The following is a 12,065-nucleotide window of genomic DNA, read 5'->3' as shown; positions in this document are numbered from 1 at the left end:
ACTAAACCTAAATTCTCAAACACAGGTTGTGGTAACCCCCCCCCCCCCCCCCCCCCCCCCGTACAAAGGGAAGCTAGAGGTGACCACAGTTTATCTGTATCTTCTACTTCTGTCCAAAGTTACACAACCCTCACACCAATGTCCATTATGGAGAACCAACACCAAGTTACAAAGTTACACAATGAACGTGAAAAGATGATAATCAATAAGGAGTTTTAATCAAACAATGTGTGAATGAATGCATGCGTGCGCATTCATTCATGTGTGATTCCACTAGTAATGAATCTTACCTCAGTCCCTCAGTAGCATGCTGTATGGGTTGAGCAGAGGGTTGGCAAAGTAATTATGTACAGTAGCACTGGATAATGTAATGTTTTGTATCGTCACGTGATTTATTATGTATCACCAACAATGCACTCACACATGTGTATGCATGCACACCGTTTTTTATTCACAGTGCAAGTTTAAATCTTTCATCATTTTTTTGGTTTTATTTTGTGTGTGTGTGTGTGTGTGGTGGGGGGGGGGGAGTAGGGGGTTGGATTGGAAGTACATCAGGACACCTCCCTAAATCTCTCCTGACATTGTCATGTTAGTTCTAGTGAACTGGATTGGGTTTACAGGGGTTCCCCAAAATCTTGAAAAAACATTTGAAACGTTTGTTTTCTTTTAATCGAGCCCTTTCCCTTAATTGTCCTTCTCCCATAACCAATCCACCAGCCGCCCGCTTTCTATTAGAGAGAATGGCTGCCATCTGTTCTTATCACAACGCAGCTGCAACTTAGACTGCACTTTCATAGTAGTAAATTAATGGTCCTATAAGTATTCAATCAATCAATCAATCACTTTCATAGTAGTAATGATCCTATAAGTATTCAATCAATCAATCACTTTCATAGTAGTAATGGTCCTAGAAGTATTCAATCAATCAATCAATCACTTTCATAGTAGTAATGGTCCTATAAGTATTAAATCAATCAATCAGCAACTATAACTAAAAAACATTGCATGGATTCACCTGCGACGTATCCTCAGTGATGTATCCTGAGGTCAACGGGGTTTCGGGTCTCTCCAACATCATACGCCTCACTCAGGCGACCCAGCCGGGAGTGATCAAGTCCCGACTTACGTCCCAGTAGCTACCCTCGATCAGTCCCATTAGGGAAAAACCAGGGGCACACAATCCGTTGGAACTATTCCAGAACTACTCTGCCAGGGCTGGGAGGTACACTTCTGGCACATGGAGGGACTAGGCTCTGTGGGTTGTCTCCTGTCCGGGCCCCTTACCTGCCATCTGTTCTTATCACAACGCAGCTGCAACTTAGACTGCACTTTCATAGTAGTAATGGTCCTATAAGTATTCAATCAATCAATCAGCAACTAAAGTTGTCAAATAACTGTAGTGGAGTAAAAAGTATTTGCCTCTGAGGTATGTCATAGCTGGCTCATGCTATGACAAAGATTGGGAGGCAGGAGACAGCGCAACAGTATAGGAAACTGTATTTATTATATATACGGCTAGACATGAACTCAATTAACTGAACTATAAGACATAATCACGCAACAGGTATGAGGTGTGGAGTCAGTGAATCAGTGGTGTAGGTGTGGTGTATGGATGGGTGATACATGGTGTGGTGCATGTGTGGATGGAAAGAATAATCAAACATAAATGAACAGCAACATGGAGGCTAGTGCAGGGAGTTGAGGCAGCAGGTCTGCCTCCTCTGGATCTCTCTCCTCAACTGGGGTGAGTGTGGCATTTATAGCCTCTGGGAGACACCGGGCCCAGGTGCTCTCCCATCAGCCATCAGGCCAATGATGCCCTACCCAGGCTCACCTACAGGATGACAGTTAGGCAGGCAGGCAGGCATATTCTATTCATATGTGTGGGGCATCACACCCCCCCCCCTTAAAGTCGTGGTCCCAATAGGAACCATGACCCGTTTAACCTACATACATCTACTATACATCAAATTCACGAACATGTTACATTTTACAATTAAGTGCACTATCTTCATCAAATGTAGCCTACCTATGGTTAATCAACTATTAATGTCCCACTAACCAAAATATTTTACATTTCACAATCAAGTGCACTATATCATTTTAAACATGTTAGATACACTACTACAATACTCCAAAGTGAAAAACACCCTTAGAGCCTGGCCTTGCAACACCTGGACCCTCCTCCCCCCTTAACAGCTGGATCCTGGTGTTTCAGCTAGCAATAGGGCTGTCAGGAGAAGAACAGGCCAGGAGCCACAACGCCAGTCTCTACAAAAACAAGGACACCAAGGGTTAGACAGACATCTCTAAACAGGCGCACGAGACAATGCATCCGCCACCACATTATCCTTCCCTTTAATGTGCCTGATGTCCAGAGTAAAGGACTGCAACAACAAAGACCACCTAATGAGCCTTTGGTTCGGACACTTAAGAGAGCTAAGGAATGTAAGTGGGTTGTGATCTGTATCCACTCTAACAGGTACCCCAGACCCCACATACACACTGAAATGTACCAAAGCCCACACCAGTGCCAATGCTTCCTTCTCTATTACAGAATAATTAAGCTGATGCTTATTACATTTTTTGGAAAAGAAGCTGACCGGCCTGTCCACCCCCCCACTGTCAGCTTGCGCCAATACTGCACCTGCTCCAACATGGCTCGCATCGACCTGCAACTTGAACTGTTGCTCCATGCGAGGAGCTGCCAATACCGGAGCAGAGCACAACAGGATTTTGGCATTCCGGAACGCCTGCTGACACCGGGTGGACCAGACGAACTTCACCTTATCCTTCAGAAGATCAGTTAGAGGAGCTACAACAGATGAAAAGTTTTTGCAAAAACTCCTATAATACCCAATTAACCCCAAGAAGCGCATGAGGTCCTTCTTAGTGGCAGGAGGAGGGTAATTCTCCACAGAAATTACTTTTGCCTGTACCGGACGGACCTCCCCCTGACCGACTACCCGGCCAAGGTACGTGACTGTCGCCCGAGCAAATTCAAATTTAGCCAGATTCACCGTTAACCGTGCGTCAGCCAACCGCTGAAAGAGGGCGCGAATCCGAGCAATGTGAGATTCCCAAGTATCGCTGAAAATTACACAATCATCCAAATACACGGCACAGCCCTCAAGGTCCCCAACCACCCTATTCATGAGGCGTTGAAACGTCGCCGGCGCATTTCGTAACCCAAATGGCATAACTTTATAGGAATAAAGCCCCGACGGAGTAATAAATGATGAAATCTCACGAGCTCTCTTTGACAATGGGACTTGCCAATATCCCTTTAACAAATCAAACTTGCTGACAAATTTTGCCGACCCAACCTGATCAATACAGTCATCCATTCTAGGCAAAGGGAATGCATCCGGTTTGGTCACGTTGTTAACTTTCCGGAAATCCGTACAGAACCGAACTGACCCATCGGACTTTGGAACCAAGATGCACGGCGAAGCCCAGCTAGATATGGCCGGCTCTGCAATACCATTCTCCAGCATATATCGGCACTCTGTATCCAACACCCGATGTTTGTCTGCAGAGACCCGATAAAAACGCTGTCGAATGGGTTTTGAATCAGTCAATTCAATATCATGCTCAATGAGATGCGTTTGTGACGGTGTGTCACTAAACAAGTTTGGGAAACTACCAATTACCCCAGTCAGCTCTGAGCGTTGTGACTTGGGGAGATGACCCAACAGATTGTCCAACTTGCCAAGAGTCTCTGTGTTTTTCAACCGCCCATAAACCAATGTCTCATCAAAGGTGCTTGTGTCCTCGCTCTCAGCCACAGTCACAGACTGAGAGGCAGGACCCACACCAGCTGCCAAACACACAGGTAGAATCACCTCAGACTCTCGGCCATAGTACGGTTTTAACAGATTCACATGACATAACTGAGAGCGGTTCCGACGGTTAGGAGTTGAAATGACATAATTTTCATCAGAAATTTTCTCGAGCACAGTGTGTGGACCTGTAAACTTTGCTTGAAACGGCGAATTCACAATCGGCAAAAGAGCCAGCACCTGATCACCCGGACTGAATTCCCGACGTTCAGCCCGCCGATCATAGGAGCGCTTCATTCTCACTTGAGCTTTTGCCAGGTTCTCTTTAGCCATTGAACCTGCCACATACAATTGCTGCCTAAACCCATTGACAAAGTCAATCAGATTTTTGGGAGGGTCAGGAGCTTTGAAATTGTCATGCAGTAGTGCAAGCGGCCCACGGACCAAATGGCCAAACACCAACTGATTCGGACTAAACCCGGTACTCTCTTGCACTACTTCACGAGCAGCTAGCATTAACCAGGGCAAGCCTTCCCCCCAATCTTTGCCCAACTCTGTACAGTATGCCCGCAACATTGACTTCAGAGTCTGGTGAAACCTCTCTAGCGCCCCCTGGCTTTGAGCATGGTACGCTGAGGATTTAGAATGTTTCACCTGGAGTTGTTTCAGAACCTGGGCAAACATGTGAGAAGTGAAGTTCGAACCCTGGTCACTCTGGAGAACCCGTGGAATGCCAAAGATGGAGATAAACTGTGACAGGGCTTTCACCACAGCCCTAGTTGTTATGGAACGTAGCGGATAGGCAGCTGGATACCTGGTTGCCTGGCACATCACAGTTAGCAGGTACTTGGCACCAGACCTTGACGGGGGAAGAGGACCAACACAATCAATTATGATATGTTCAAATGGTTGACCTATAGCAGGTATAGGGTGCAATGGGGCAGGTTACTTGATTCGGCTTACCAGTCATCTGACATGTGTGACATGTTTTAATATATGCAGCAACATCCTTTCTTAATTTTGGCCAGAAAAAATACTGCAAAATGTGGTAGTACGTCTTCTTCACCCCCAAATGCCCTGCCTGGTCATGTGAGAGTTTCAAAACCAAATCCCTGTACTTGGCTGGCACTACCACCTGGAACACTGGTTCCCCTGCCCCCAGCTCCCCACAAGGCATCCACTTCCTCACGAGCAACCCGTTATCCAGAAAGTACCCATTAGCACTATCCTTTACTTCACTACCTGTCAGAACTCCCTCAAACAAGGCGCTGATGGACGGATCGGACTGCTGCTCTGCAACGAGTTCTGTCTGAGACACAGAAATAGGCACATCAGACAAAGAAAAACTTGCATCAGAATTTACAACTTCGTTACGCTCAATTTCACGAGCCCCGGCACGCGTCACGGCCGCTGCCGCAAAAACCTGCGGAAAATCCCGCTCAGACTCATCTGGGTCACTGCCCACGACTGGAATTGGACTCACCAGTGGTGTTGGCGGCACATTAGCCCATACTAGACCCCCAGCGTGCATATTTCCCAGGAGGACATCGACCCCAGCCATTGGAAACGCTTTACGCAACGCCACCTCCACCTCACCATGGACAAGGCCACAGTCTAGCTCAAGTTTATGTGTAGGAGAAGAGATTATGGACATGCCCATACCACGGCTCAACATGGCATCCCCGGTCGCAGACTTCGGTGAAAACGGCAGGACAGACTCAAGCACGTATGTGCCCAGCGCTGCTGTGTCTCGCAAGATGTTCACGGGCACCTTTTCTTTGGACCCGACAAGAGACACAAAGCCCCTCTCCACGAACGGTCGATATGCCACGTCTACACCGCCGAGACTACTCTCGCTCTCATGTAAAGGACCTATCGACCTAACATCTGCCACAACAGGCGCTACAAACGCTGCCGATTTCACATGTGTGTTATTCCTTCCTTTAAAGGCATAACAGTCAGCTTTGATATGCCCTCTTTTCCCACAGAAATGACATGTTCTTTCGCCGTCACGGGCAGCCCGACTTTTCCCATCCTCCGCTTTAAACCCACTGGTGGAAGGTGCGCTATTGTTATTATTGCTGGATGCGCTATTATGGCTGGGTGCAGTGTTCTCCCGGTGCGTATTTTGCGCGCCTCGCGGTACCCATTCCCGATGCGTCAAAACATATTGATCCGCCAAAGCGGCCGCCTCTCCCACCGTTTTAACCTGCTGTTCACTGACAAAGGTTGCTACCCGCTGTGGGATTGCTCTCATAAACTGTTCTAACAGCACCAATTCGCACACTGTCTCGCATGTTGTTCCACCTGCAGCAACACGCCACCGATTAAAGTTGAGCACCATCTGCCGTGAAAACTCTAAGTACGATTGCCTCTCGTCTTTTCTACCATTTCTAAAACGCTGCCGGTAGCTCTCAGGCACCATCTCATATACTTTCAGCACAGCAGTCTTAACGGTGGCATAACTTAGACAGTCAGTCACCGACAACGCAGCATAAGCCTCTTGTGCCCTCCCAGTCAGAACACACTGCAGCATCACAGTCCGATCCGCATCAGGCCACCCTCTCGAGTCCGCCAACCTCTCAAACAATGAAAAAAATGTCTCAGGCTCCCTCTCATTAAATTTTGGCATCAACCTTAAATTACCAACTAAATCAAACTGCCTGTTAACTGCAGTCGAGGCTCTCCCTCCACTCTCCAAACACGTCTGATCCATTATCCCCTCTTTTACCAGCTCCAACTTCTCCCTCTGCAAGTCCGTTCTCATTTTCTCTCTCTCAGTCTCCGCCCTATCCATCTGCAACTGGATAAGCATCAGTTCTTTTTGCTGTTCGAATGAAAAGTTTGAATTTGCCTTTAAGCTTTTAATAGGCGCAAAGGCAGCCGTGCCACCTCCCCCTGCTTCCTCAGGCTCCGATGGCAAAACCTTTGCTTCTTCTAAGTCTCCCATCAAGATCAACCTTAGTGTACCCACTTTGCGTCTCCTGTCCCCAATATCGATGTGGTAGTGGTCAGCAATATCAAACAACTGTTCCTTTGTACAGTCATTTAAAAATTCCACTGACGGCGACGCCACAAATTTATCAATTTCCGCCATCACAACGTTTGGATATAGCTAAACCGAGAATAAATATTAAACACAGCGACGTAACTTTATACAGAGCGACCCAAACAAAAAGAGCGTCCCCTATCTGCCTATCAAACCCTTATCTACCTCACCCTAGCTCTTCATGGGGTTCGGCAGGGGTACTTATGCACTAATGTATACGATGGGGACAACGCAACCATTTAATAGTTGCGCCGTCAGCCACGTACTGTGCTCCCGAGACAATTGCTACTACTGCGTTCCCCCAACACTATAAGAAAAATAACAAACCCACGAAAGTTAAAAAACCTCCGTGGCTAAGCCTCACATGGGACAATGCAGTCTAGCTCCTATATTTGTTTGAGTACTCTCTATAACTTACGTGATGTGTCACCAAACGTGTATGATTTATCCAAATAACTCCATGCTCAACGCAAAACAACGAACGGAAAACAAAAGAATAGCAACGGCCACGGAAAGTCAAGCGAAAGACCGCACCCCAAACAATTTGAAATCCGTGTCACAAAAGACAAAAAGGGAATCCCGAGCCAGGCTTCCCAACCTCCGGCTCTGATTGGCCCCGATCTACCGTACGTCACGGGGATACCCCCAATTTACTTCCGACCGGCTGTCAAAACGGTGCGCGTCACAACCACTAGGTTCTAGTAGCCGCTACTAGATAACAAAACCGAACTCAAACTACAAATCAAAGTTTGAAAGTTTAATACTCACACTTCAGGACCGAGCCCCCATTTGTCATAGCTGGCTCATGCTATGACAAAGATTGGGAGGCAGGAGACAGCGCAACAGTATAGGAAACTGTATTTATTATATATACGGCTAGACATGAACTCAATTAACTGAACTATAAGACATAATCACGCAACAGGTATGAGGTGTGGAGTCAGTGAATCAGTGGTGTAGGTGTGGTGTATGGATGGGTGATACATGGTGTGGTGCATGTGTGGATGGAAAGAATAATCAAACATAAATGAACAGCAACATGGAGGCTAGTGCAGGGAGTTGAGGCAGCAGGTCTGCCTCCTCTGGATCTCTCTCCTCAACTGGGGTGAGTGTGGCATTTATAGCCTCTGGGAGACACCGGGCCCAGGTGCTCTCCCATCAGCCATCAGGCCAATGATGCCCTACCCAGGCTCACCTACAGGATGACAGTTAGGCAGGCAGGCAGGCATATTCTATTCATATGTGTGGGGCATCACAGGTACAAGTGGAGTAGAAGTATCAACAAATGTACAGTAGTGAGTGTGTGACAGTGTGAGGAATATTGCACATGGTCAGATTGCCAAAACAGAAACACTAGAAAATATAGCCTACTGTATATTTTCAATGTTTTTGTTTACTTGAATTGTATAGAAACACTGAATCATGTTCAAGGTATTAAATACAGCTGTGGAAAGTAACTAAGTACATGTACAGTATCGTACTTAAATCTGGTTATGTACATCTACCTCAATACTTGAATATTGAATATACAATTAAATCTGGTGCTGTACATCATCATTATACATCAACAGTAAACACATACAGTTCAGCAGACAAAGCATCTTACTGAAAACTCTGAGACAGTCTTTGAGGGGTGCTAGCCCCTCCTATGCCCAGCTTTAAACTCTGAGACAGTCTTTGAGGGGTGCTAGCCCCTCCTATGCCCAGCTTTAAACTCTGAGACAGTCTTTGAGAGGTGCTAGCCCCTCCTATGCCCAGCTTTAAACTCTGAGACAGTCTTTGAGGGGTGCTAGCCCCTCCTATGCCCAGCTTTAAACTCTGAGACAGTCTTTGAGGGGTGCTAGCCCCTCCTATGCCCAGCTTTAAACTCTGAGACAGTCTTTGAGAGGTGCTAGCCCCTCCTATGCCCAGCTTTCCAGGTTTGGGTGAACACAAACATTGGCTTGTGATTGGCTGATCACCCCATATAGCAATGCTTTGATTGGCTGAGCAAAGTACATATTGAAGCTAAAAGTGAGGGCAGAAAAGCGAAGACGGAAAAGTGAGGACACAAATTGTGATTGGCCGGCATGAGGATGTCTGATTGATAAGAGCACCCCTCACTTCACACAGGTGTGATTTTATTTTAGATGTAAATGCTGGCTTGAAACCTCTCAAACAACTCATCATCTTTAAAGGACCACTTCACCACTTTTCAACCTATCTTCATATAATAGGTCCTCGCTAATAATCATGAAAAAATGGCACAATGTTTTTCTACTCGGTCTGTGTCTCATAGGAGGGCTGTGGGCAGTTCAGAAACCGTCTTCCAGTGACATCATCGATGGGGAATACAAGCTAATAGAAACTGCAGTCTTTCTAGTCCTGAAAAGTTGCAATGCGAAAATGGAAGTCGTCATTCTCACGATAGTAAAAATCATTTTTGTAAAAAAATCTTGTCTGCCTAATGATGATGTCACTGGAAGACGGTTTCTAAACTGCCCACAGCCCTCCTATGAGACACAGACTGAGTAGGAAAACATCATGCCATTTTATCATGATTATTAGTGAGGACCTATTATATGAAGATAGGTTGAAAAGTGGTGAAGTCGTCCTTTAACCCATTCTGACCTGAGATCAGATTCTATGTTCTATTCTATGTCTTCTACATCCTGACAGTTTTCTGAAAAAGCTATGTTTCTATGTCAGTCGTTCTTCGATTTTTCAAAAAATAGCAGACCTACAAGCTCGTAGCGCGACACTCGGTGCCGCGCTATAACATAATGCTAACATAATAACATAATGCTAACACCAAAAGGGGTTCCCGCCCAAAATGGGTTAAAGCAATGTACACAATTTAAGGAAATATCGTCCTTTGAATACAAGTCAATCAATAAATAGTGAATAAATACATAAGCTTAAGCAACAAAATATAGTTTATTGTTTTATCAAGGTGGTACTGAACAGATCAGTGCAATTTTGTAGCAACAATTATAGGAATATATTCAGGATAGGTAGCCTATAAAGGACCTTCTGTATTAAAAAAACAATACTTACAAACTGTACTATACTGTACTTCAGAACAGTGTGAATGTACATTGTGGTGCGCGATTAAAATGTGTACATTTGCGTTTCTTTTTTTGTTCTATAATTAATGAATTCGAAATTAATCAGTAAAAATCCCTGCCATAAATAAAGATATATTTTTTGGGGGTGAACTATCCCTTTAAGATCTTTCAACCTGCTCTGCTAGCTGAACATCTGAACAACATTATTCATGCATATTCATACATTTAAAACATATTCATGAATATTCATACACTAAACACATATTACTCCTCAAAAAGATCAAAAATAGCATATGTACAATCTCGGAACACGTTCTCTGAGCTTAGAGCGGCTTTTTTATAGGGACTCAAGTAGTTAAAGTTGTTCCCAACCTGTGGGTCAGGATCCCCTGGGTCCTACCGTCCACAGATTAATGAATGAATGAATTTTATTTGTATAGCACCTTACCAAACATAGTTACAACGTGCTTTACAGACAGGTTATAAAACAGTAATCATAAAAACATCAAAACAACAAAGCATCAAAACATCAGAGACAATAAAACATGAAGAAAATAACAGGTCAATAAGACAATTTAAAAACAATATTAGGAAAAACACTTTGCATACAGATGTGTTTTTAAAAGCGTTTTAAAAGAAGGCACTGATTCTGCTAATCTAAGGGCCAAGGCCAGGGAGTTCCAGAGCCGCAGATGACAGCAAATTGAAAAATACCAATAAAATAATTACAAAAAAAGCACTTACTGCATCAAAACTAATGCAACAAACTATACTATAGATAGGAGGAGCCAAAAGGAAGCACGCACATCTCCATAAATTCTACAGGTGCTGAACAAGAAATATACGTACAATGAAAAGGAAGGGTTGTCCGTACAGTTGTGTGGACAACCCTTCCTTTTCAACAAACTATACTATAACATAAGAAAGAGGCAACACTTGTGAAAATCACTGATGTACAAGCTCACTTGTAGCAGATGTACAAGCTCTCATAGCGTCAGCGTGCATGGCACCAAGCTGTGACAGCTTGAATATCTTCTATTTTTGAACGCTTGAATCTAAAATGACACATGCTTTCCTGGTGTTAATGCGTTAAAGTGGTTATGGCTACAACAGTTTGTACTCAGTGGTCTAAAGTAATTGAGACTTTCACTTAAGTACAATTTTGCTGTGTTTGTACTTTACTGAGTATTTCCAATTCAAGTATTTCTACTCCACTACATCTCAGATCCTAATATTGTACTTGTACTCTACAATTTTTCTTTGAAAACTTTAGTTACTAGTTACTTTGTACATTTTTATTATTATTACAGTAACAAGTAACTTCAGCCCAATATACATTTCCATCATTTGATCTACTAGCTAACATTACTGACTCATTGAGAGCTTGTAGATCTGCTAATTTCAAAAGATTTTTAGACATTTGAAAACTTGAAATGATATAGACATTCTACATAATGAGTACTTTTACTTTTGATACTTTAAGTAAATCTTAATGCCAGAACTTTTGTAGGCCTACTTTTGAATTCCGGTATTTTACTTGCAACAGAGTATTTGAATTCTGCAGTATTGATACTTTTACTTAAGTAGAAAGTACTTTTTCCACCACTGTTTGTACTTACATGTTTGCGTTTATATGATCTTCACTACTAATTACTACTGTAGCAGAAACACTGAGCTGCAGTTTGATCAATGAAGTGAAAACCATCACTTCTTACAGATTGAGGCCCTTTGATTTGAACAGTACTCATTATACCATGTTCCTCCAGTGTACAAGTGATTGTACGCTGCACATTCTCCATGGTCATGGGGAGATCCACTGTTCCAGTACCTGCACAATAAACAACAATGTATTGAACCACATGCATGGACTCAGTCACTCGCATACAGTGACTTTGATAGAATTACAATATAAAAACATGTTAAATGTCTCACTGTGTTGTCAGTGGTGTTCCATCCAGCCACGTCCAGCTGCTTCTGCCCCGAGTCCTGGTCAGACCAATCCATGAATAATAACGACCAGGTGTCAATCCTCTGATGAATACCTGATTATTTGTACATGATTGAATCATCATCAATTGTATCCAATACATTAACTTCTTCACTATAATCATGGAAATAGATCACATGCAACTATGTGGACAATCTGAGAACCCATCGTCAAAAAAAAGGAAAAATAGCACCCTA

The 12,065-nt window shown here is 43.9% G+C and overlaps 1 protein-coding gene across 1 annotated transcript in view; it reads left to right on the top strand.

Moving 5' to 3' along the window:
- Positions 1 to 12,065, top strand: part of vps53 (VPS53 subunit of GARP complex) — a 117,165-nt gene that overhangs the window by 64,376 nt on the left and 40,724 nt on the right.

This window comes from Protomyctophum parallelum (genome assembly GCF_964188405.1).
Source record: "Protomyctophum parallelum genome assembly, chromosome: 9".
In the NCBI taxonomy this organism is placed as follows: domain Eukaryota; kingdom Metazoa; phylum Chordata; class Actinopteri; order Myctophiformes; family Myctophidae; genus Protomyctophum; species Protomyctophum parallelum.
This window is presented reverse-complemented; position numbering and strand designations above follow the sequence as displayed.